Genomic DNA, 23,438 nt, shown 5'->3' with positions numbered 1-23,438 from the left:
ATAAGAGTTATAAATTCCCTCATCAGAAGGAGCTCATTGACAGGTTTTCAGTTAACTCAGTTTGCAGCCAGCAAGAGGCAGAGCAACAATGAGCTAATAAAGGGCAAAGGATGCAAAACTTATAATCAAATTACAAAAATTATTTTAAGCCAGAAATACATGCATTTAAGTAAAACAGACTTGCCAAAAAGTGTCCAAATCAACAGCATAAATAAAGCATTATAAGTCTAGTACTAATCCCGAGTTATAGCCTGTAAAATAGTCCAGAGCTGAATTCAAAATTGTGCTGCTTCCGAGTTAAAATCTCCCAATAGTACTACTTGCTGTTTAAAAAGATTTACGGTATATGATGTAGGAAATGTTTACTGTCCCGAGCATCACACAAGCTTCTTATAGTCCAGTCAAAATACGAGAGAAAAAAACACTTTACCCTGAACAAATTCCAAGAAAGCGTTTTATTGTTTTTTTTGGTAGTATTAAATGTAGGGAAAAACATACTAAAAGTTTACCAAGATAGGGTTACCACAAAGGGTCCAAATGTGACGTCAAAAAATATGGCCGCCAAAGCTGTAAAATGTTAAATATGACTCGCCTTTCAGTGTCTATAATATTTCTTTTACAATTACTACTATTATATTTATTATTTAACGATTTATTTATCTTCTTTACAGAGCTGAGAATGATGGAAAGTCAAGAAATTTGCCCCTTATGCAGCCATGAAGTAGAAGATGACGGAGAAAGAGTGGTGATTGGTGCGAAAGGAGCTGAAGGGATCAGTAAAGCCAGTATTGAGAGGGGCGTTAGCACTGTGGCAGCTGCTGGAGCAGTGGTGCACAAGAGATATCGTATGAACTACATAAACAAGAAGCAAATAGACTTGCATAAGAAAGCTACTTCCATTCATCGTTCACCTGCCAAGAGAGGTACACGGGTGTCTACTGGATCCTAGGATAGCAAGACGCAATGTTTGTTCTGTGGACATGAAGTGGTGAAGACAAGATCTAGTAGTGATTTCGATGACCGTAGCTTTGTTAAAACGGATGGATTTGTAAGGTCCATCATGTCATATTGCCCAGTCGTCATTACGCTGTTTGCAATCACCATTAAAGGGAGAATCGCATACTTTGGGAAGGACTTACATGCTGCAGACCGTCTGTATCATCGTTCATGTGACATTAACTTTCGGACAAATTACGGAATTCCTATGCGTCATGGTGGTGGATCTACTACAAAGAAACCGCGGAAGGTAGGGAAGCCGATGAACATGGACCAAGAGCAAGCATTCTTGAGAATGTGTGCATTTCTCGAGGACAACGATGAAGAGCAACTGACTGTCACAGATCTTGCAAAGAAAATGACGGAGTATCTTGTAGAAGGAGACAGTGCTGCCTATAGTAATAAATGGCTGAGGTATAGGCTGGAGGAGAGGTATGGCGATTCGCTATTCATAGCAGAGTGTGAAGGGTTGCCTAACATTGTAATGTTCCATGAAAAGACCAGAATAATCCTGAGGGACCATTTCCGTAGTCAGGAAACGAATGAAGAAGCCCAGAAAAGAGCAATCATAGAGACTGCGGCCAAACTAATCAAGAGCGATATCAAGTCTAAGAACCCATCTTCAAACAATGAATATCCGAAGACTTCTTCGTCTGAATGTCAGTCTGCTTTAGATTATCTCCCCCTGAGTTTGCTTTGCTTGCTTGAAACCCTCTTCATTGGAAAGGACATTCACAGGAAGGTCAAAAGCATTGGACAATTAGTTGTTCAGGCTGTACGTCCCAGGGCTGTAGTAGCTCCATTGCAGCTTGGGTTAGCAGTTCAGCTCCATCATCATTTCAGGTCTCGATTTCTTGTAGACAGTCTCTCAGCCATGGGATATTGCTCATCATATTCGGAAGTTCAGCGATTCGAGGAAAACGCTGCGGCTTCTGTTGGCCAGGATGTACTTGGTGGTACCATAAACTGGATACGGCACTGCTGTTCGCTGCGGACAACGTCGATCATAATTATCATCACGTTAGATTGGAAGGGGACTTTCCACGGCATGGGGATGGTAGCTACTGTGACTCCAGGAAGGAAGGTCAGTCGCACTGTTCTCAGACGGAAGACTGCAGACTTGGAGATAGTTGAACAAAGCAGAGTTGATGTAAGGGAATACCGTTTCGCAAAACACACTTGCCGAAACATAAAATTCAAGCCCTTGCCATTTCTCGACGCCATTGACCATCGTGTTGATGTATTGTGGGAGATGTCTTTACGCTTCAAACAGCCTGCACCGAGCTGGAATGGAATGATGCACATGCTACATAAAGACTGTGATCATCAGGGGTCGTCTTCGGTAATCTTCCTGCCCATCATTGACATGTATTCCGGAGAAAAGTCATGCATCTTCTCTACTCTTCAGCATCTGTGCAACCTTGCTGATAAACACCGATCCGCTGCAGTTGTTACATTCGATCAGCCACTCTACTGGAAAGCTTCAGAAATCAAACACGAGGCGCCTGAAGACATCCCGGTTCGAGATGTTGTCCTGATGCTCGGGAGCTTCCACACATTGATGAGTCTTATGGGTGCAATAGGAACGTTGATGGATGGGAGTGGAATCAAAGAGATCTTGGGAACAATTTATGGTGACAATGTTGTGCAACACATCATGACTGAAAAGGCAGTTCAGCATGCAGTTCGTGGCCATCTCCTCCTTGATCTGTGTCTTACTCAGCAAGTTGCAGACAAAGTACTTTGCGACCATCCCGGTTTTGCAGACATTTTGCAAGAACTTGAGCAGTTGTATGCTCGGACACTGACAGGGGAGAGTGACTTGAATTTGGTTATCACATCTACCTGCCTTAGTGAAATTGTCCACCTCTTGTCCAACAAAAGAAATGGATTATCCGCTCACTCTCGCACCAGTAAACTATGGCTGAATCACCAACAGATGGTTGGAATTGCAAGGGAGCTTATCGATGCCGATCGTACAGGATCCTGGCTGATGCACCTTCATGATGTAGCCAAATGTTTGCCCATTCTTGCAGCTGCTGGGCATGGGAACTATGTGAAGGCTGCCTACCGTTACCTCCAGTCTATGACCACTCTGGAAGATGATATGCCATCAGTCTTTCATAGATTTATGAATGGCTTGCATGTTGTAAGGCGGACTGATCAGTACTGGGCAGGCCTAGGTTGCGACCTAGTCATCAAGCAAGCTCTGATGCGCTCCCTAAAAACTGCAGGAGGGCTCACCAGAGGAAGTGGAATGCCCGAACATCAGAGGGCCTTGTAGACTCTGTCTGTGCCAGTGTCCTCTTCCTACAGTGATGCAATGCAGGGTTTCACTCGCCAGAGCTTTGTCACCAGTGAAAAACACAAGGAGGCAAGAACGTCAAGGACGATAAGAGATCGTGAAGACCTGGAGAAAATTGCAGATAAACTCAAGACCTTTTCACCTTTCTCTGATGAAGTGTCTCTTCGCAACATTATCACCGGTGTCAATGCAAATAAGGATGTGAATGTCCATAACCTGTTCACCATTGGCAGAGAAATAGTGGCAACAATGGAGGGTCAATCACTGTTTTCAATTAAGTACAAGCGGTCAATGAAAGCTAAGACTCTGGCATCCAGTGAGGCTATTGACGTTGCTAAGGACAAAACAATAGACCCCGCTCTTTTGTTCCAAAGGTTTCTGGTGGTGTCTCAAACTGCTGATCTTTCCCTTGATGAGGTGATGGCCTATGAACTTTCACCATATATACCATCTCTCAGGCAAAACATCTCTTACGCAAACCAAACAAAGCACAACTGATGGCTGCTATAAAAGAACAGAGTTCAGATGACGCAGTACTCAAGGATGTACCAGAAGTGTGGAACATTATGTTCTTGACGGAGGTTCTCTTCTCGATCGACAGAAGTGGTCAGAAGGAAAGACATATTGTTCAATCACTGAAGACTATGCATCTTTCCCACTAAAGCACTATGGTAAGGCTACAATAGTATTTGATAGTTACATTGGAGGACCAAACACTAAAAACATTACCAATCAGCAATGGCGCAAAAAAACGAACAAGTAACAAAGTGAACATTGCTGAAGGAACGAAATTTGTCGGGAAAAAGGAGGACTTCCTTTCGAATGTGGAGAACAAACAGTCTCTTATCAATCTCGTTTCACAGCGCATGAATGACAGAGGTTGCCACGTAATACAATCAGAGGTGGAGGCAGATGTGGAGATTGTTAAGGCAGCAGCGTCAATGTCATCCAACAAAAGTACTAGTCTCATTGGCGAAGATACAGATCTTTTGGTGTTGTTACTTCATCACGAGTCAACCAGCGATGGCAACAAGCTTTATTTCTACTCGGATAAAGGGAGTCCTGCAACAGTATACGACATTAAGGTTATGAAGAAGTTCCTGGGAAACCATGTCTGCAGCAGTCTTCTGTTCTTTCATGCATTCACGGGTTGCGATACCACTTCCGCGGTTTTTGGAATCGGAAAAAAACTAAGTCTACACAAGGTTTTGAAGGGAGACTCGGTCTTAAATAGCTGTGCTAAAATCTTTTCCACACCTAACAAAAACAGAGCTGAGATTGCAGACACTGGGTGTAAAGCGATGGTGGCATTGTTCGGGGGCAAACCTGGAGACAATCTGTCTGCAATGAGGTATTCTACTCTCTGAAAAAAAGTTGGTTCGGCCAAAATCTTTGTTACACCTGAACGACTGCCATCGACATCCTCTGCAACGACGTATCATGCCCTTCGAAGTTACCTCCAAGTGATGCTTTGGATGGACAATAGTGAGGCCATGGACACTACTGAATGGGGATGGGAATTGCAGAACAGTCTAGTTCCAGTGATGATGGATACTTCACCCACGCCAGAAACCGTTCTGAAAATAATTCACTGCAATTGTTCTCGTGGTTGTAGTACACTTCGGTGCACTTGCAAAAGACACGGACTTACCTGTTCACGGGTATGCGGACCATGTCAAGAAGTGCATTGTGACAATATGAGTGAGGAAGCAGTGTCTGATGATGAAAATAGTGACTATTGACCTGACACGCTTATTCAGTGATGAAGTAGGTCTTAAAATGCACTGTGTATTAATTCTATAATTTCTAGAAATGTACATATATGTCATGACGTCATTGATGACGTCAGGACCTCGCTTGTCCATGTAGTTAGTATAAAACTTTGTATCAAAATTGTTATATGAAAGCGACTATGGACAGGAATCTGAGCTGTTATATATAAGGCACATACCTTGTCACTGGATTACGTGCCTGAGCAAATATATAGTGCTTACAAGTAGTATTCAACCCCCTGCAGATTTAGCAGGTTTACACATTTGGAATTAACTTGGCATTGTGACATTTGGACTGTAGATCAGCCTGGAAGTGTGAAATGCACTGCAGCAAAAAAGAATGTTATTTCTTTGTTTATTTTTTTTTTAAATTGTGAAAAGTCTTTTCAGAGGGTCATTTATTATTCAACCCCTCAACCCACCAGAATTCTGTTTGGTTCCCCTAAAGTATTAAGAAGTAGTTTAGGCACAAAGAACAATGAGCTTCACATGTTTGGATTAAATATCTCTTTTTCCAGCCTTTTCTGACTATTTAAGACCCTCCCCAAACTTGTGAACAGCACTCATACATGGTCAACATGGGAAAGACAAAGGAGCATTCCAAGGCCATCAGAGACAAGATCGTGGAGGGTCACAAGGCTGGCAAGGGGTGCAAAACCCTTTCCAAGGAGTTGGGCCTACCTGTCCCCACTGTTGGGAGCATCATCCGGAAGTGGAAGGCTTATGAAACTACTGTTAGCCTTCCACGGCCTGGACAGCCTTTGAAAGTTTCCTCCCGTGCCGAGGCCAGGCTTGTCCGAAGAGTCAAGGCTAACCCAAGGACAACAAGGAAGGAGCTCCGGGAAGATCTCATGGCAGTGGGGACATTGGTTTCAGTCAATACCATAAGTAACGTACTCCACCGCAATGGTCTCCGTTCCAGACGAGCCCGTAAGGTACCTTTACTTTCAAAGCGTCATGTCAAGGCTCATCTACAGTTTGCTCATGATCACTTGGAGGACTCAGACTGACTGGTTCAAGGTTCTCTGGTCTGATGAGACCAAGATCGAGATCTTTGGTGCCAACCACACACGTGACGTTTGGAGACTGGATGGCACTGCATACGACCCCAAGAATACCATCCCTACAGTCAAGCATGGTGGTGGCAGCATCATGCTGTGGGGCTGTTTGTCAGCCAAGGGGCCTGGCCATCTGGTCCGCATCCATGGGAAGATGGATAGCACGGCCTACCTGGAGATTTTGGCCAAGAACCTCCGCTCCTCCATCAAGGATCTTAAGATGGGTCGTCATTTCATCTTCCAACAAGACAACGACCCAAAGCACACAGCCAAGAAAACCAAGGCCTGGTTCAAGAGGCAAAAAATCAAGGTGTTCCAGTGGCCTAGTCAGTCTCCTGACCTTAACCCAATTGAAAACTTGTGGAAGGAGCTCAAGATTAAAGTCCACGTGAGACACCCAAAGAACCTAGATAACTTGGAGAAGATCTGCATGGAGGAGTGGGCCAAGATAACTCCAGAGACCTGTGCCGGCCTGATCAGGTCTTATAAAAGACGATTATTAGCTGTAATTGCAAACAAAGGTTATTCCACAAAATATTAAACCTAGGGGTTGAATAATAATTGACCCACACTTTTATGTTTAAAATTTATAAAAATTTAACTGAGCAACAAAACTTTTTGGTTTGTAAGATTTATGCTTCTGTTAATAAATCCTGCTCTTGTTTGAAGTTTGAAGGCTCTAACTTATTTGCATCTTATTAAACCTGCTAAATCTGCAGGGGGTTGAATACTACTTGTAGGCACTGTACTTTTATTTGAATTATTATTTGTAACGGTTTGAGATTTCTTTTGAATTCAATAAAGTGTTATTTAAGTTAAAAAAAAAAATTGTTATATGAAAACATAGTATACAAAATGCAAACTCTTCTGTAACCTAAAGCTACAGCTTTGAAATAGGGAAATATTTGTTATTTTTAGTGCGATGGCTGTCATCGTCTTATGACGTCATAGTTAGGACCTTTGTGGTGATCAATTTTTGGAAAACTTTTAATATGTTGCTCCCCACATATAATAGTAATAAAAAAAAAATCATAAAACGCTTTCTTGGAATTTGTTCCGGGTCAAACCGTATTTTGACTGGACTATTAACGTTTCCAATAAAAACCTGAACTAAAAAAGAAGCAGTGATCTTTGCTATGAGCTGTAATTCTAGATTGCACAAGTATGAGGGGAGATATGTGTCAATAATGGTGTCAGAGATGTGAAACCAGGATGTTTTCCTTCAGCATACTATGTGTTGTGAGGGTTAAATTAAAGTTGCAGACATGGGATGGTTTTAGGTGGACACCTATAGAGTGGGTGGGAAGGTGTCCACTTTATCTCCACCTGCAGCGCCAACATCGGCATGTGTACTTACATGTGATCATCACATGGTCTGGCATAACCCCGTAACATCCAATGATGGATACAGTCCGTCGTGGCCGGGTGTCAGTTCCCTCACCAGGACGGACTGTGTCTGTCATTTATTTAAACTATCACTGCGTGGACAGTTCAGTGCCGACAGCGGTCTGTAACAGTTGAGAGGCACGGGAAGAGGTGCAGGGACCCATGCTATCGGTCCCCGCACCCAGATCGCTGTGACCGGTCAGTCAATCATGATCACGCAGAAGATGCGAAATATCAGCACGCCCTGCCTGATCAGTGCAGCAGCTCAGCTCTACTATTCTAGGAAAATCTGCGCTCCAGGAGGCAAATAGCGCTCCATACCTACCGAGACTCTCCGTATGGCTAAGCAGTACTGTACAGCCACATATGGGATATTTTTATATTCAGCAGCAATTGTGGGACAAATTCTACTGCCAATTTTACCCACGTCTTATGTGAAAATGTTAAATCTGGGGCTAAAACAACATTTTTGTGGTAACAATGGAATTACTTATTCTTCACTGCCCAATGGAATAAAATTCTAGATAAGTCCCTTGAGGTGTCATTTCCAAAATGGGGTCACTTGTGGGGGGATTAAACTGTTTAAGCACATCAGGGGCTCTGAAAACGCAACATGGCATCCGCTCTCAATTCCAGCCAATTTTACATTCAAAACCTCAAATTGTGCTCCTTCCCTTCCGAGCCCTGTCGTGCGCCTAAAGAGTGGTCTTACTCCACACATGGGTTATCGGTGTACTCAGGAGAAATTGCATAACAAATATTGTGGTTCATTTTCTCCTGATACTCCTGAGAAAATAGAAAAAATTATGTCCGAAGTAAAACTTTGGAAAAATGTTTTTCCCTCCACATTGCTTCAATTCTTGTGAAGCACCTGAAGGGTTAATAAACTGATTGAATGTGGTTTTGAGCACCTTGAGGGGTGCAGTTTTTAGAATGGTGTCACTTTTGGGTATTTTCTGCCATATAGGCCCCCAAAGTCACTTCAAATGAGGTGGTCTCTAAAAAAAAAAAAAAATGGTTTTGTTAGAAAAATGGGAAATCGCTGGCCAAAATTATGTTTCAAAAATTGTGCTGATATAGTTTGAAAATTGTGAAATTTTCATGATTTTTTGCAAATTCACATTTTTTTCACGAACACCACACAAGAAATTTTGAATGTGAATATTTTTCCGCCCAATGATGACAGAAGTATTCTAGGAGTGATACCTTTATTGGCTACCTAGAAAATAATATGCATTATTATTATTATCTTATTATTTTCTGGTTAGCCAATAAAGGTATCACTCCTAGAATATTTCTGTCATCATTGGGCAGAAAAATATTCACATCGATTTTTCTGGCTAACACGGTACCACAATACAATTTGTTATTGTACATCAAGAAATATTGAAGAAATTTTACCACTATCATAGAGTACAATCTGTCACAAAAACAATCTCAGAATAAGTGGGATCCGTTGAAGCATTCCACAGTTTTAACCACATAAAGTAACAGTGGTCAGATTTCAAAATTAAGGGCTGGTAAGTAAAGGGAACCTGAGCTTAAAATAGCATTCAATAGGGCCTGAGCTGTGCTTTACAATAGTGCCTTTATTATCCACTGATACGCCACGTTTGCTGCCAAAATACCTTAGTAAAGTCGCCGTTTTCGGCTGTCAATCACCCCGGTCCGATGGGCGTTGCCAAATCGCTGTCTCTTACGCAGTGCATTAGGCTCTAGCACATGCGCAGTATGTATTGCCCAACTGTTGGCAAAGTATACAATACATCATTGCACATGCGCGGGTTTTCAATGTAACCTCTGTGCTCCGGAAGTCTGGATATGCAAATTGTGTTGTCCTGGACGCTGGTAAACTTTTCCGGGGCACACAGGTTAGTGAAAACCCGCGCATGCACAATGATGTGCTGTATGCTATGCCCACAGGTGGGCAAAGCATAATGCGCAGGTGCGAGATGACACTTATGCGCAGGCGTGAAATACATCGCCAACGCCGGGAAGAAGTTTCTTAGTGAAAAGCCGGAGGTGTGGAGAATCGGAGATTAGCCCACGCCCATCGGACCGGACTGGGGTGATTGGCAGCCAAAAACGGCGAGTTTACTAAGGTATTTTGGCAGCAAAGGTAGGGAATCAGAGGATAATAAAGGCACTATTGTAAAGCACAGCTCAGGCCCTATTGAACGCTATTTTTAGCTCATATTGAAAAAACGGGGTGACAGGTTCCCTTTAACCCCTTCAAGACCCAGCCTATTTTGACCTTAAAGACCTTGCCGTTTTTTGCAATTCTGACCAGTGTCCCTTTATGAGGTAATAACTCAGGAACGCTTCAACGGATCCTAGCGGTTCTGAGATTGTTTTTTCGTGACATATTGGGCTTCATGTTAGTGGTAAATTTAGGTCAATAAATTCTGCATTTATTTGTGATAAACACGGAAATTTGGCGAAAATTTTGAAAATTTCGCAATTTTCACATTTTGAATTTTTATTCTGTTAAACCAGAGAGATATGTGACACAAAATAGTTAATAAATAACATTTCCCACATGTTTACTTTACATCAGCACAATTTTGGAAACAAAATTTTTTTTTGTTAGGAAGTTATAAGGGTTAAAATTTGACCAGCGATTTGTCATTTTTACAACGAAATTTACAAAACCATTTTTTTTAGGGACCACCTCACATTTGAAGTCAGTTTGAGGGGTCTATATGGCTGAAAATACCCAAAAGTGACACCATTCTAAAAACTGCACCCCTCAAGGTACTCAAAACCACATTCAAGAAGTTTATTAACCCTTCAGGTGCTTCACAGCAGCAGAAGCAACATGGAAGGAAAAAATGAACATTTAACTTTTTAGTCACAAAAATTATCTTTTAGCAACAATTTTTTTATTTTCCCAATGGTAAAAGGAGAAACTGAACCACGAAAGTTGTTGTCCAATTTGTCCTGAGTACTCTGATACCTCATATGTGGGGGTAAACCACTGTTTTGGCGCACGGCAGGGCTTGGAAGGGAAGGAGCGCCATTTGACTTTTTGAATCAAAAATTGGCTCCACTCTTTAGCGGACACCATGTCACGTTTGGAGAGCCCCCGTGTGCCTAAAAATTGGAGCTCCCCCACAAGTGACCCCATTTTGGAAACTAGACGCCCCAAGGAACTTATCTAGATGCATAGTGAGCACTTTGAACCCCCAGGTGCTTCACAAATTGATCCGTAAAAATGAAAAAGTACTTTTTTTTCACAAAAAAATTCTTTTAGCCTCAATTTTTTCATTTTCACATGGGCAACAGGATAAAATGGATCCTAAAATGTGTTGGGCAATTTCTCCTGAGTACACCAATACCTCACATGTGGGGGTAAACCACTGTTTGGGCACATGGTAAGGCTCGGAAGGGAAGGAGCGCCATTTGACTTTTTGAATGAAAAATTATTTCCATCGTTAGCGGACACCATGTCGCGTTTGGATAGCTCCTGTGTGCCTAAACATTGGCGCTCCCCCACAAGTGACCCCATTTTGGAAACTAGACCCCCCAAGGAACTTATTTAGATGCCTAGTGAGCACTTTAAACCCTCAGGTGCTTCACAAATTGATCTGTAAAAATGAAAAAGTACTTTTTTTTCACAAAAAAATTATTTTCGCCTCAATTTTTTCATTTTCACATGGGCAGTAGGATAAAATGGATCATAAAATTTGTTGGGCAATTTCTCCCGAGTACGCCGATACCTCATATGTGGGGGTAAACCACTGTTTGGGCACACGGCAGGGCTTGGAAGGGAAGGCGCGCCATTTGACTTTTTGAATGGAAAATTAGCTCCAATTGTTAGCGGACACCATGTCGCGTTTGGAGAGCCCCCTGTGTGCCTAAACATTGGAGCTCCCCCACAAGTGACCCCATTTTGGAAACTAGACCCCCCAAGGAACTTATCTAGATGCATATTGAGCACTTTAAACCCCCAGGTGCTTCACAGAAGTTTATAACGCAGAGCCATGAAAATAAAAAATAATTTTTCTTTCCTCAAAAATGATTTTTTAGCCTGGAATTTCCTATTTTGCCAAGGATAATGGGAGAAATTGGACCCCAAATATTGTTGTCCAGTTTGTCCTGAGTACGCTGATACCCCATATGTGGGGGTAAACCACTGTTTGGGCGCACGGCAGGGCTCGGAAGGGATGGCACGCCATTTGGCTTTTTAAATGGAAAATTAGCTCCAATCATTAGCGGACACCATGTCACGTTTGGAGAGCCCCTGTGTGCTTAAACATTGGAGATCCCCCAGAAATGACACCATTTTGGAAACTAGACCCCCAAAGGAACTAATCTAGATGTGTGGTGAGGACTTTGAACCCCCAAGTGCTTCACAGAAGTTTATAACGCAGAGCCATGAAAATAAAAAAAAAAAATTATTTTCTCAAAAATGATCTTTTAGCCTGCAATTTTTTATTTTCCCAAGGGTAACAGGAGAAATTTGACCCCAAAAGTTGTTGTCCAGTTTCTCCTGAGTACGCTGATACCCCATATGTGGGGGTAAATCACTGTTTGGGCACATGCCGGGGCTCGGAAGTGAAGTAGTGACGTTTTGAAATGCAGACTTTGATGGAATGCTCTGTGGGCGTCACGTTGCGTTTGCAGAGCCCCTGATGTGGCTTAACAGTAGAAACCCCCCACAAGTGACCCCATTTTGGAAACTAGACCCCCAAAGGAACTTATCTAGATGTGTGGTGAGCACTTTGAACCCCCAAGTGCTTCATAGAAGTTTATAATGCAGAGCCGTGAAAATAATAAATACGTTTTCTTTCCTCAAAAATAATTATTTAGCCCAGAATTTTTTAATTTTCCCAAGGGTAACAGGAGAAATTTGACCCCAAAAGTTGTTGTCCAGTTTCTCCTGAGTACGGTGATACCCCATATGTGGGGGTAAACTACTGTTTGGGCACATGCCGGGGCTTGGAATTGAAGTAGTGACGTTTTGAAATGCAGACTTTGATGGAATGCTCTGCGGGCGTCAGGTTGCGTTTGCAGAGCCCCTGATGTGCCTAAACAGTAGAAACCCCCCACAAGTGACCCCATTTTGGAAACTAGACCCTGAAAGGAACTTATCTAGATGTGTGGTGAGCACTTTGAACCCCCAAGTGCTTCATAGAAGTTTATAATGCAGAGCCGTGAAAATAATAAATACGTTTTCTTTCCTCAAAAATAATTATTTAGCCCAGAATTTTTTATTTTCCCAAGGGTTACAGGAGAAATTGGACCCCAAAAGTTGTTGTCCAGTTTCTCCTGAGTACGCTGATACCCCATATGTGGGGGTAAACCACTGTTTGGGCACACGTCGGGGCTCAGAAGGGAAGTAGTGACTTTTGAAATGCAGACTTTGATGGAATGGTCTGCGGGTGTCACGTTGCGTTTGCAGAGCCCCTGGTGTGCCTAAACAGTAGAGACCCCCCACAAGTGACCCCATTTTAGAAACTAGACCCCCCAAGGAACTTATCTAGATATGTGGTGAGCACTTTGAACCCCCAAGTGCTTCACAGACGTTTACAACGCAGAGCCGTGAAAATAAAAAATCATTTTTCTTTCCTCAAAAATTATGTTTTAGCAAGCATTTTTTTAGATTCACAAGGGTAACAGGAGAAATTGGACCCCAGTAATTGTTGCGCAGTTTGTCCTGAGTATGCTGGTACCCCATATGTGGGGGTAAACCACTGTTTGGGCACACGTCGGGGCTCGGAAGTGAGGGAGCACCATTTGACTTTTTGAATACGAGATTGGCTGGAATCAATGGTGGCGCCATGTTGCGTTTGGAGACCCCTGATGTGCCTAAACAGTGGTAACCCCTCAATTCTAACTCCAACACTAACCCCAACACACCCCTAACCCTAATCCCAACTGTAGCCATAATCCTAATCACAACCCTAACCCCAACACACCCCTAACCACAACACTAACCCCAACACACCCCTAACCCTAACCACAACCCTAATTCCAACCCTAACCCTAAGGCTATGTGCCCACGTTGCGGATTCGTGTGAGATATTTCCGCACCATTTTTGAAAAATCTGCGGGTAAAAGGCACTGTGTTTTACCTGCGGATTTTCCGCGGATTTCCAGTGTTTTTTGTGCGGATTTCACCTGCGGATTCCTATTGAGGAACAGGTGTAAAACGCTGCGGAATCCGCACAAAGAATTGACATGCTGCGGAAAATACAACGCAGCATTCCCGCGCGGTATTTTCCGCACCATGGGCACAGCGGATTTGGTTTTTCATATGTTTACATGGTACTGTAAACGTGATGGAAAACTGCTACGAATCCTCAGCCAAATCCGCACCATGTGCACATAGCCTAATTCTAAAGGTATGTGCACACGCTGCGGATCCGCAGCAGTTTCCCATGAGTGTACAGTTCAATGTAAACCTACGGGAAACAAAAATCGCTGCACACATGCTGCGGAAAAACTGCACGGAAACGCAGCGGTTTACATTCCGCAGCATGTCACTTCTTTGTGCGGATTCCGCAGCGGTTTTACAACTGCTCCAATAGAAAATCGCAATTGTAAAACCGCAGTGAAATGCGCAGAAAAAAACGCGGTAAATCCGCCATAAATCCGCAGCGGTTTAGCACTGCGGATTTATCAAATCCACAGCGGAAAAATCCGCAGAGGACCAGAATACGTGTGCACATTCCTAACCCTAACCCTAGCCCTAACCCTAACCCTACCCCTAACCCTACCCCTAGCCCTAACCTTAACCCTAACCCTACCCCTAACCCTAACCCTAACCCTATTCTAACATTAGTGGAAAAAAAAAAAAATTCTTTATTTTTTTATTGTCCCTATGGGGGTGACAAAGGGGGGGGGGGGGTCATTTATTATTTTTTTTATTTTGATCACTGAGATAGATTATATCTCAGTGATCAAAATGCACTTTGGAACGAATCTGCCGGCCGGCAGATTCGGCGGGCGCACTGCGCATGCGCCCGCCATTTTGGAAGATGGCGGCGCCCGAGAGAAGACGGACGGGACCACGGCTGGATCGGTAAGTATGATAGGGTGGGGGGGGACCACGGGGGGGGGGGGATCGGAGCACGGGGGGGGGAATCGGAGCGCGGGAGGGGTGGAACGGAGCGCGGGGGGGCGTGGAACGGAGCACGGGGGGGCTGGAACAGAGCACGGGGGGGTTGAACGGAGCACGGGGGGGTGGATCGGAGTGCAGGGGGGTGATTGGAGCACGGGGGGGTGATTGGAGCACGGGGGGAGCGGACACGAGCACGGGGGGGAGCGGAGCACTGGACGGAGGGGAGCCGGAGCAGTGTACCGGCCAGATCGGGGGGGTGGGGGGGCGATCGGAGGGGTGGGGTGGGGGCACACTAGTATTTCCAGCCATGGCCGATGATATTTCAGCATCGGCCATGGCTGGATTGTAATATTTCACCCGTTATAATGGGTGAAATATTACAAATCGCTCTGATTGGCAGTTTCACTTTCAACAGCCAATCAGAGCGATCGTAGCCACGAGGGGGTGAAGCCACCCCCCCTGGGCTAAACTACCACTCCCCCTGTCCCTGCAGATCGGGTGAAATGGGAGTTAACCCTTTCACCCGATCTGCAGGGACGCGATCTTTCCATGACGCCGCATAGGCGTCATGGGTCGGAATGGCACCGACTTTCATGACGCCTACGTGGCGTCAAAGGTCGGGAAGGGGTTAACCTACAAAGTGGCTTAAGGGGTTAAATAGCTTGACTTGAGAGACAGTGGCTGTGCTGTGGTTTGGAGAGAGTAAGACTCCAAATGGAGGCTCCAGGGGGAGTTAAATACACCTGGTGTTCTGAGCAGGCGAATCACTCAGACAAGTGGACTTTGTCATATGTTATCTTTTAGTTTTACCGTTATGCCAGAAAGGCTCTATTTATTTTGCTGAGCCTTGCTGTGGTTTATGCTGTCCATAATAAACCAGCAGGTGATTTACTAGAAGAAACGTTCTTGTGTCTACCTTGGGAAGCAATTTAGTGAGTCAACCCCTCACAATATGTGTATATACTCTGTGTGTGTATGTATGTGTGTATATATATATATATATATATATATATATATATATATATATAGATGTATATATATATATATGTGTATATATATATATATATATATATATATATATATATATATATATATATATCTCTATCTATCTACTGCATATATATATAAGATAACGCTCACTAACGGGTAGGGGAATACTCGATTAGCAACGGGATTCAAGGTACACAGGAATACTTTTTAACACAAAACAGTCTATGCTGTTTATTAAAGAATCATAAACCATATCACGAACGATCCATTACAAACTGTATCAGGACATCACATTAAGTTGCAGACACTAAACATGCTGGACCTCAGTCCGTCCAGTTACCATGGGTGACTGCAGAGTTCATAATGCTTCTTAGTACTCGGCTTTAACACGCCAGACTTCTCTGCCCAGTTTCCGCAGGAGACCACACGCAGAACAGTTCATTATATCCACTGGATAAGCTGCCTAACGGGGATCACCAACTTGCCTGACAGACATACACCAGCTGGTTCCACACCCGCCGAAGGACAGTAACTTTCCCCACATAGTAGCTGTGCAGATCCATGGCCTCACCTCGTGCTCTTCAGGGATCAGGTCCACACACAGGACCTCCCAACAGAGGCCACTCAGGATCAAGGCCTCACCAGGTGCTCTTCAGGGATCCGGTCCACACTCTGGACCTCCCAACACTCAGGATCACGGCCTCACCAGATGCTCTTCAGGGATCCGGTCCACACTCTGGACCTCCCAATACTCAGGATCACGGCCTCACCAGGAGCTCTTCAGGGATCCGGTCCCCACTCTGGACCTCCCAACACCCAGGCCTTTCCTCTCATAGGACCTTCCAGCCAAGAAGCATTCAGGTCCATACACAGGAACCATGTGACCCACACCCTGGTCACATTATCAAGCTGTAGCCACTCCCATAGATGGGTGGTGTGTGTGTGTGGCTAGTTCGACCCACCCAGCTCTCAAACTGTCCCTGCCAGCCTTCCTCTAAAACAGAGGTCCCCAACTCCAGTCCTCAAGGCCCACCAACAGGTCATGTTTTCAGGATTTCCTTTGCATTGCACAGGTGATGCAATTATTACCTGGGCAAGACTAAGGAAATCCTGAAAACATGACATGTTGGTGGGCCTTGAGGACTGGAGTTGGGGACCCCTGCTCTAAAACAACACAATTACTTGTGGAACTACAGGTCTCAGAACAACCTAACTTCAGGCTTACAGCGCAGAGTATCTTTATCTGCGACACACATACCGGCCATTCACAATAATGTTGGACTTTGTCTCATCACCGCAGTTATGCCTATGACTGCCATGCATTCCAATGGCCTCAATATGCCTCCATGCGTATCCTGGGAAGACCATGCAGCGCCGCCTACCTGTAACAGGGGTCACTGCAACTCTCTCTCTCTATATTGTATATACATATATTAGATACACTGTAAAATGATGGCAAAAGGCGGACTTAACCCTTATATATTTGTGTATCTGCTAGACTTGCCACAATATCAAATGGCTATATTCTCTGTAATGCCCAGTAGCTACTATAAGGCTATGTGCTCACAATCCAGAAATAGCAGCGTTTTGTGTTGTGAATTCTGTGGCAGAGCTCCCTCTTGTGGTCACAAGTGGTACTTCGGCTGATTCTCTCTGTGAGCTTCCGTTGGTGGAGGAAAGTGGTACTGCGGCTTCTGAGTTTCCTTCCTCAGGTGATATGGTGAAGTCGTTAGGTGCTGCTCTATTTAACTCCACCTAGTGCTTTGATCCTGGCCTCCAGTCAATGTTCTAGTATTGGACCTGTCTCCTCCTGGATCGTTCCTGTGGCCTGCTGCTCTGCATAGCTAAGTTATTCTTTGCTATTTGTTTGCTGTTTTTTTCTGTCCAGCTTGTCTATTTGTTTTTTCCTGCTTGCTGGAAGCTCTGGGACGCAGAGGGTGTACCTCCGTGCCGTTAGTTCGGTACGGAGGGTCTTTTTGCCCCCTTTGCGTGGTTTTTGTAGGGTTTTGTGTTGACCGCATAGTTACCTTTCCTATCCTCGCTCTGTTCAGAAAGTTGGGCCTCACTTTGCTAAATCTATTTCATCTCTACGTTTGTCTTTTCATCTTAACTCACAGTCATTATATGTGGGGGCAGCCTTTTCCTTTGGGGATATTTCTCTGAGGCAAGGTAGGCTTATTTTCTATCTTCAGGCTAGCTAGTTTCTCAGGCCGTGCCGAGTTGCATAGGGAGCGTTAGGCGCAATCCAAGGCTGCCTTTAGTGTGGTTGGAGAGGATTAGGGATTGCGGTCAACAGAGTTCCCACGTCTCAGAGCTCGTTCTTGTTTTTTGGGTTATTGCCAGGTCACTGTATGTGCGCTGACCTCTATGTCCATTGTGGTACTGAATTACCTTTCATAACAGTACTGGAGGCCAAAAGTACTAATGATTCTCAATAGAGGGAAAAAAGAAGTTCTGAGACCATTTTTTTTTCTTTGCACTGTGTTTTGCCTTTTTTTTCCCTAGACATTTGGGTAGTTCAGGACACAGGTGTGGACATGGATATTCAGGGTCTGTGCTCTTCATTGGACAATCTCGTTATAAATGTACAAAAGATTCAAGATTTGGTGGTTCAGAAGCCTATGTTAGAACCAAGAATTCCTATTCCTGATTTGTTTTATGGTGATAGAGCCAAGTTTGTGAATTTCAAAAACAATTGCAAACTGTTTCTGGCCTTGAAACCTCGCTCTTCTGGTGATCCAGTTCAACAAGTGAGAATTGTTATTTCTTTTTTGCGTGGCGATCCTCAGGACTGGGCATTTTCCCTTGCGCCAGGGGATTCTGCATTAAGTAATATTGATGCGTTTTTCCTGGCGCTCGGATTGCTGTACGATGAGCCTAATTCAGTAGATCAGGCAGAGAAGAATTTGCTGGCTCTGTGTCAGGGTCAGGATGAGATAGAGGTATATTGTCAGAAATTTAGAAAGTGGTCTGTACTCACTCAGTGGAATGAAGGTGCGCTCGCGGCTATTTTCAGAAGAGGTCTCTCTGAAGCCCTTAAGGATGTCATGGTGGGATTTCCTATGCCTGCTGGTCTGAATGAGTCTATGTCTTTGGCCATTCAGATCGGTCGACGCTTGCGCGAGCGTAAATCTGTGCACCATTTGGCGGTATTACCTGAGCTTAAACCTGAGCCTATGTAGTGCGATAGGACTTTGACCAGAGTTGAACGGCAAGAACACAGACGTCTGAATGGGCTGTGTTTCTACTGTGGTGATTCCACTCATGCTATCTCTGATTGTCCTAAGCGCACTAAGCGGTTCGCTAGGTCTGCCACCATTGGTACGGTTCAGTCAAAATTTCTTCTGTCCATTACCTTGATCTGCTCTTTGTCGTCGTATTCTGTCATGGCATTTGTGGACTCAGGCGCTGCTCTGAATTTGATGGACTTGGAGTATGCTAGGCGTTGTGGGTTTTTCTTGGAGCCCTTGCAGTGTCCTATTCCATTGAGAGGAATTGATGCTACGCCTTTGGCCAAGAATAAGCCTCAGTACTGGACCCAGCTGACCATGTGCATGGTTCCTGCACATCAGGAGGTTATTCGCTTTCTGGTGTTGCATAATCTGCATGATGTGGTCGTGTTGGGGTTGCCATGGCTACAAGTCCATAATCCAGTATTAGATTGGAAATCCATGTCTGTGTCCAGCTGGGGTTGTCAGGGGGTACATGGTGATGTCCCATTTCTGACTATTTCGTCATCCACCCCTTCTGAGGTTCCTGAGTTCTTGTCTGATTACCGGGATTTATTTGATGAGCCCAAGTCCGATACCCTACCTCCGCACAGGGATTGTGATTGTGCTATCGATTTGATTCCTGGTAGTAAATTCCCAAAAGGTCGACTGTTTAATTTATCTGTGCCTGAGCACGCCGCTATGCGGAGTTATGTGAAGGAGTCTTTGGAGAAGGGGCATATTCGCCCGTCATCGTCGCCATTAGGAGCAGGGTTCTTTTTTGTAGCCAAGAAGGATGGTTCACTGAGACCTTGTATAGATTACCGCCTTCTAAATAAGATCACGGTTAAATTTCAGTACCCTTTGCCATTATTATCTGATTTGTTTGCTCGCATTAAGGGGGCTAGTTGGTTCACCAAGATAGATCTTCGTGGTGCGTATAATCTTGTGCGTATTAAGCGAGGCGATGAGTGGAAAACTGCATTTAATATGCCCGAGGGCCATTTTGAGTATCTAGTAATGCCATTCGGACTTGCCAATGCTCCATCAGTGTTTCAGTCCTTTATGCATGACATCTTCCGAGAGTACCTGGATAAATTCCTGATTGTGTACTTAGATGACATTTTGATCTTCTCGGATGATTGGGAGTCTCATGTGAAGCAGGTCAGAACGGTGTTTCAGGTCCTGCGTGCTAATTCTTTGTTTGTGAAGGGATCAAAGTGTCTCTTTGGTGTCCAGAAGGTTTCATTTTTGGGGTTCATCTTTTCCCCTTCTACTATTGAGATGGACCCTGTTAAGGTCCAAGCCATCCATAATTGGACTCAGCCGATATCTCTGAAAAGTCTGCAAAAGTTCCTGGGCTTTGCTAATTTTTATCGTCGCTTCATCTGCAATTTTTCTAGAATTGCTAAACCATTGACCGATTTGACCAAGAAAGGTGCTGATGTGGTCAATTGGTCTTCTGCTGCTGTGGAAGCTTTTCAAGAGTTGAAGCGTCGTTTTTCTTCTGCCCCTGTGTTGTGTCAACCAGATGTTTCGCTTCCGTTCCAGGTCGAGGTTGATGCTTCTGAGATTGGAGCAGGGGCTGTTTTGTCGCAGAGAAGCTCTGATTGCTCGGTGATGAAACCATGCGCCTTTTTTTCCAGGAAATTTTCGCCTGCTGAGCGAAATTATGATGTGGGCAACCGAGAGTTGCTGGCCATGAAGTGGGCATTCGAGGAGTGGCGTCATTGGCTTGAAGGAGCTAAGCATCGCGTGGTGGTCTTGACTGATCATAACAACTTGACTTATCTCGAGTCCGCCAAGCGGTTGAATCCTAGACAGGCTCGTTGGTCGTTGTTTTTTGCCCGTTTTGACTTTGTGATTTCATATCTTCCGGGCTCAAAAAATGTGAAGGCGGATGCTCTGTCTAGGAGTTTTGTGCCCGACTCTCCGGGTGTATCTGAGCCGGCGGGTATCCTCAAAGAGGGAGTAATTGTGTCTGCCATCTACCCTGATTTGCGGCGGGTGCTGCAAAAATTTCAGGCTGATAAACCTGATCGTTGCCCAGCGGAGAAACTGTTTGTCCCTGATAGGTGGACGAATAAAGTTATCTCTGAGGTTTATTGTTCGGTGTTGGCTGGTCATCCTGGAATCTTTGGTACCAGAGAGTTAGTGGCTAGATCCTTTTGGTGGCCATCTCTGTCGCGGGATGTGCGTACTTTTGTGCAGTCCTGTGGGATTTGTGCTCGGGCTAAGCCCTGCTGTTCTCGTGCCAGTGGGTTGCTTTTGCCCTTGCCGGTCCCGAAGAGACCTTGGACACATATCTCTATGGATTTTATTTCAGATCTTCCCGTCTCTCAAAAGATGTCAGTCATTTGGGTGGTCTGTGATCGCTTCTCTAAGATGGTCCATTTGGTACCCTTGTCTAAATTGCCTTCCTCCTCTGATTTGGTGCCATTGTTTTTCCAGCATGTGGTTCGTTTACATGGCATTCCAGAGAATATCGTTTCTGACAGAGGTTCCCAGTTTGTTTCGAGGTTTTGGCGAGCCTTTTGTGGTAGGATGGGCATTGACTTGTCTTTTTCCTTGGCTTTCCATCCTCAGACTAATGGCCAGACCGAACGAACCAATCAGACCTTGGAAACATATCTGAGATGCTTTGTTTCTGCTGATCAGGATGACTGGGTGTCCTTTTTACCTTTGGCTGAGTTCGCCCTTAATAAACGGGCCAGCTCGGCTACCTTGGTTTCACCGTTTTTCTGCAACTCTGGGTTCCATCCTCGTTTCTCTTCAGGGCAGGTTGAGTCTTCGGACTGTCCTGGTGTGGATACTGTGGTGGACAGGTTGCAGCAGATTTGGACTCATGTAGTGGACAATTTGACCTTGTCCCAGGAGAAGGCTCAACGTTTCGCTAATCGCAGACGCTGTGTGGGTCCCCGACTTCGGGTTGGGGACTTGGTTTGGTTATCTTCTCGTCATATTCCTATGAAGGTTTCCTCTCCTAAGTTTAAACCTCGTTTTATTGGTCCGTATAGGATTTCTGAGGTTCTTAATCCTGTGTCTTTTCGTCTGACCCTTCCAGATTCTTTTTCCATACATAACGTATTCCATAGGTCATTGTTGCGGAGATACGTGGCACCCGTGGTTCCATCTGTTGATCCTCCTGCCCCGGTTTTGGTGGAGGGGGAGTTGGAGTATATTGTGGAGAAGATTTTGGATTCTCGTGTTTCTAGACGGAAACTCCAGTATCTGGTTAAGTGGAAGGGTTATGTTCAGGAAGATAATTCCTGGGTCTTTGCCTCTGATGTCCATGCTCCCGATCTTGTTCGTGCCTTTCATATGGCTCATCCTGGTCGTCCTGGGAGCTCTGGTGAGGGTTCGGTGACCCCTCCTCAAGGGGGGGTACTGTTGTGAATTCTGTGGCAGAGCTCCCTCTTGTGGTCACAAGTGGTACTTCGGCTGATTCTCTCTGTGAGCTTCCGTTGGTGGAGGAAAGTGGTACTGCGGCTTCTGAGTTTCCTTCCTCAGGTGGTATGGTGAAGTCGTTAGGTGCTGCTCTATTTAACTCCACCTAGTGCTTTGATCCTGGCCTCCAGTCAATGTTCTAGTATTGGACCTGTCTCCTCCTGGATCGTTCCTGTGGCCTGCTGCTCTGCATAGCCAAGTTATTTGTTTGCTGTTTTTTTCTGTCCAGCTTGTCTATTTGTTTTTTCCTGCTTGCTGGAAGCTCTGGGACGCAGAGGGTGTACCTCCGTGCCGTTAGTTCGGTACGGAGGGTCTTTTTGCCCCCTTTGCGTGGTTTTTGTAGGGTTTTGTGTTGACCGCATAGTTACCTTTCCTATCCTCGCTCTGTTCAGAAAGTTGGGCCTCGCTTTGCTAAATCTATTTCATCTCTACGTTTGTCTTTTCATCTTAACTCACAGTCATTATATGTGGGGGCTGCCTTTTCCTTTGGGGATATTTCTCTGAGGCAAGGTAGGCTTATTTTCTATCTTCAGGCTAGCTAGTTTCTCAGGCCGTGCCGAGTTGCATAGGGAGCGTTAGGCGCAATCCACGGCTGCCTTTAGTGTGGTTGGAGAGGATTAGGGATTGCGGTCAACAGAGTTCCCACGTCTCAGAGCTCGTTCTTGTTTTTTGGGTTATTGCCAGGTCACTGTATGTGCGCTGACCTCTATGTCCATTGTGGTACTGAATTACCTTTCATAACAGTTTTGGATGCAGCGCATTATCACTGCGTTCTATTGAACGCAGGTTAATCCGCATGTGTTCACTGAACCATGTGAATTTACCGCATCCAATACATTCTATTGTGGAAATTACTATTGCGAAGACTAGCGTCTCTGCAAGAGAAATTACCATCTTGCAGATCTGAAAGACGCGCCACTTGTCTGTTTCCAGGGTTAATACGCAGGTGCACAGACGCACAATAGACATTGGATTTCTCGAAATCCCATCCACTATGTGGTTACATCTGGCTGGTGCTGTTTTTATGCTGCATAAATACGCAGCATCAAAACTGCCGTAAATCCTGAACGTAGGCACGTACCCTTACAATGCAACACAACTGACCTACAGCATAAAAATTTGGATGACATAATGGAAACTAGTACAACATTCAAATACAAAAATTCGCCTGCATGCAAATAAGAGATAATTTAAAAAAACACAGTGTGA

At 44.7% G+C, this 23,438-nt stretch overlaps 1 protein-coding gene across 22 annotated transcripts in view; it reads right to left on the bottom strand.

Annotated features, from left to right (window-relative positions):
* RALGPS1 (Ral GEF with PH domain and SH3 binding motif 1) overlaps positions 1–23,438 on the bottom strand; it is a 953,479-nt gene that overhangs the window by 742,496 nt on the left and 187,545 nt on the right. The window lies entirely within an intron of this gene.

Source organism: Ranitomeya imitator, chromosome 2 (assembly GCF_032444005.1).
Source record: "Ranitomeya imitator isolate aRanImi1 chromosome 2, aRanImi1.pri, whole genome shotgun sequence".
Taxonomy (NCBI): Eukaryota; Metazoa; Chordata; class Amphibia; order Anura; family Dendrobatidae; genus Ranitomeya; species Ranitomeya imitator.
Note: the sequence above shows the minus strand (reverse complement) of the source record. Positions and strands in the feature narration are given on the sequence as shown.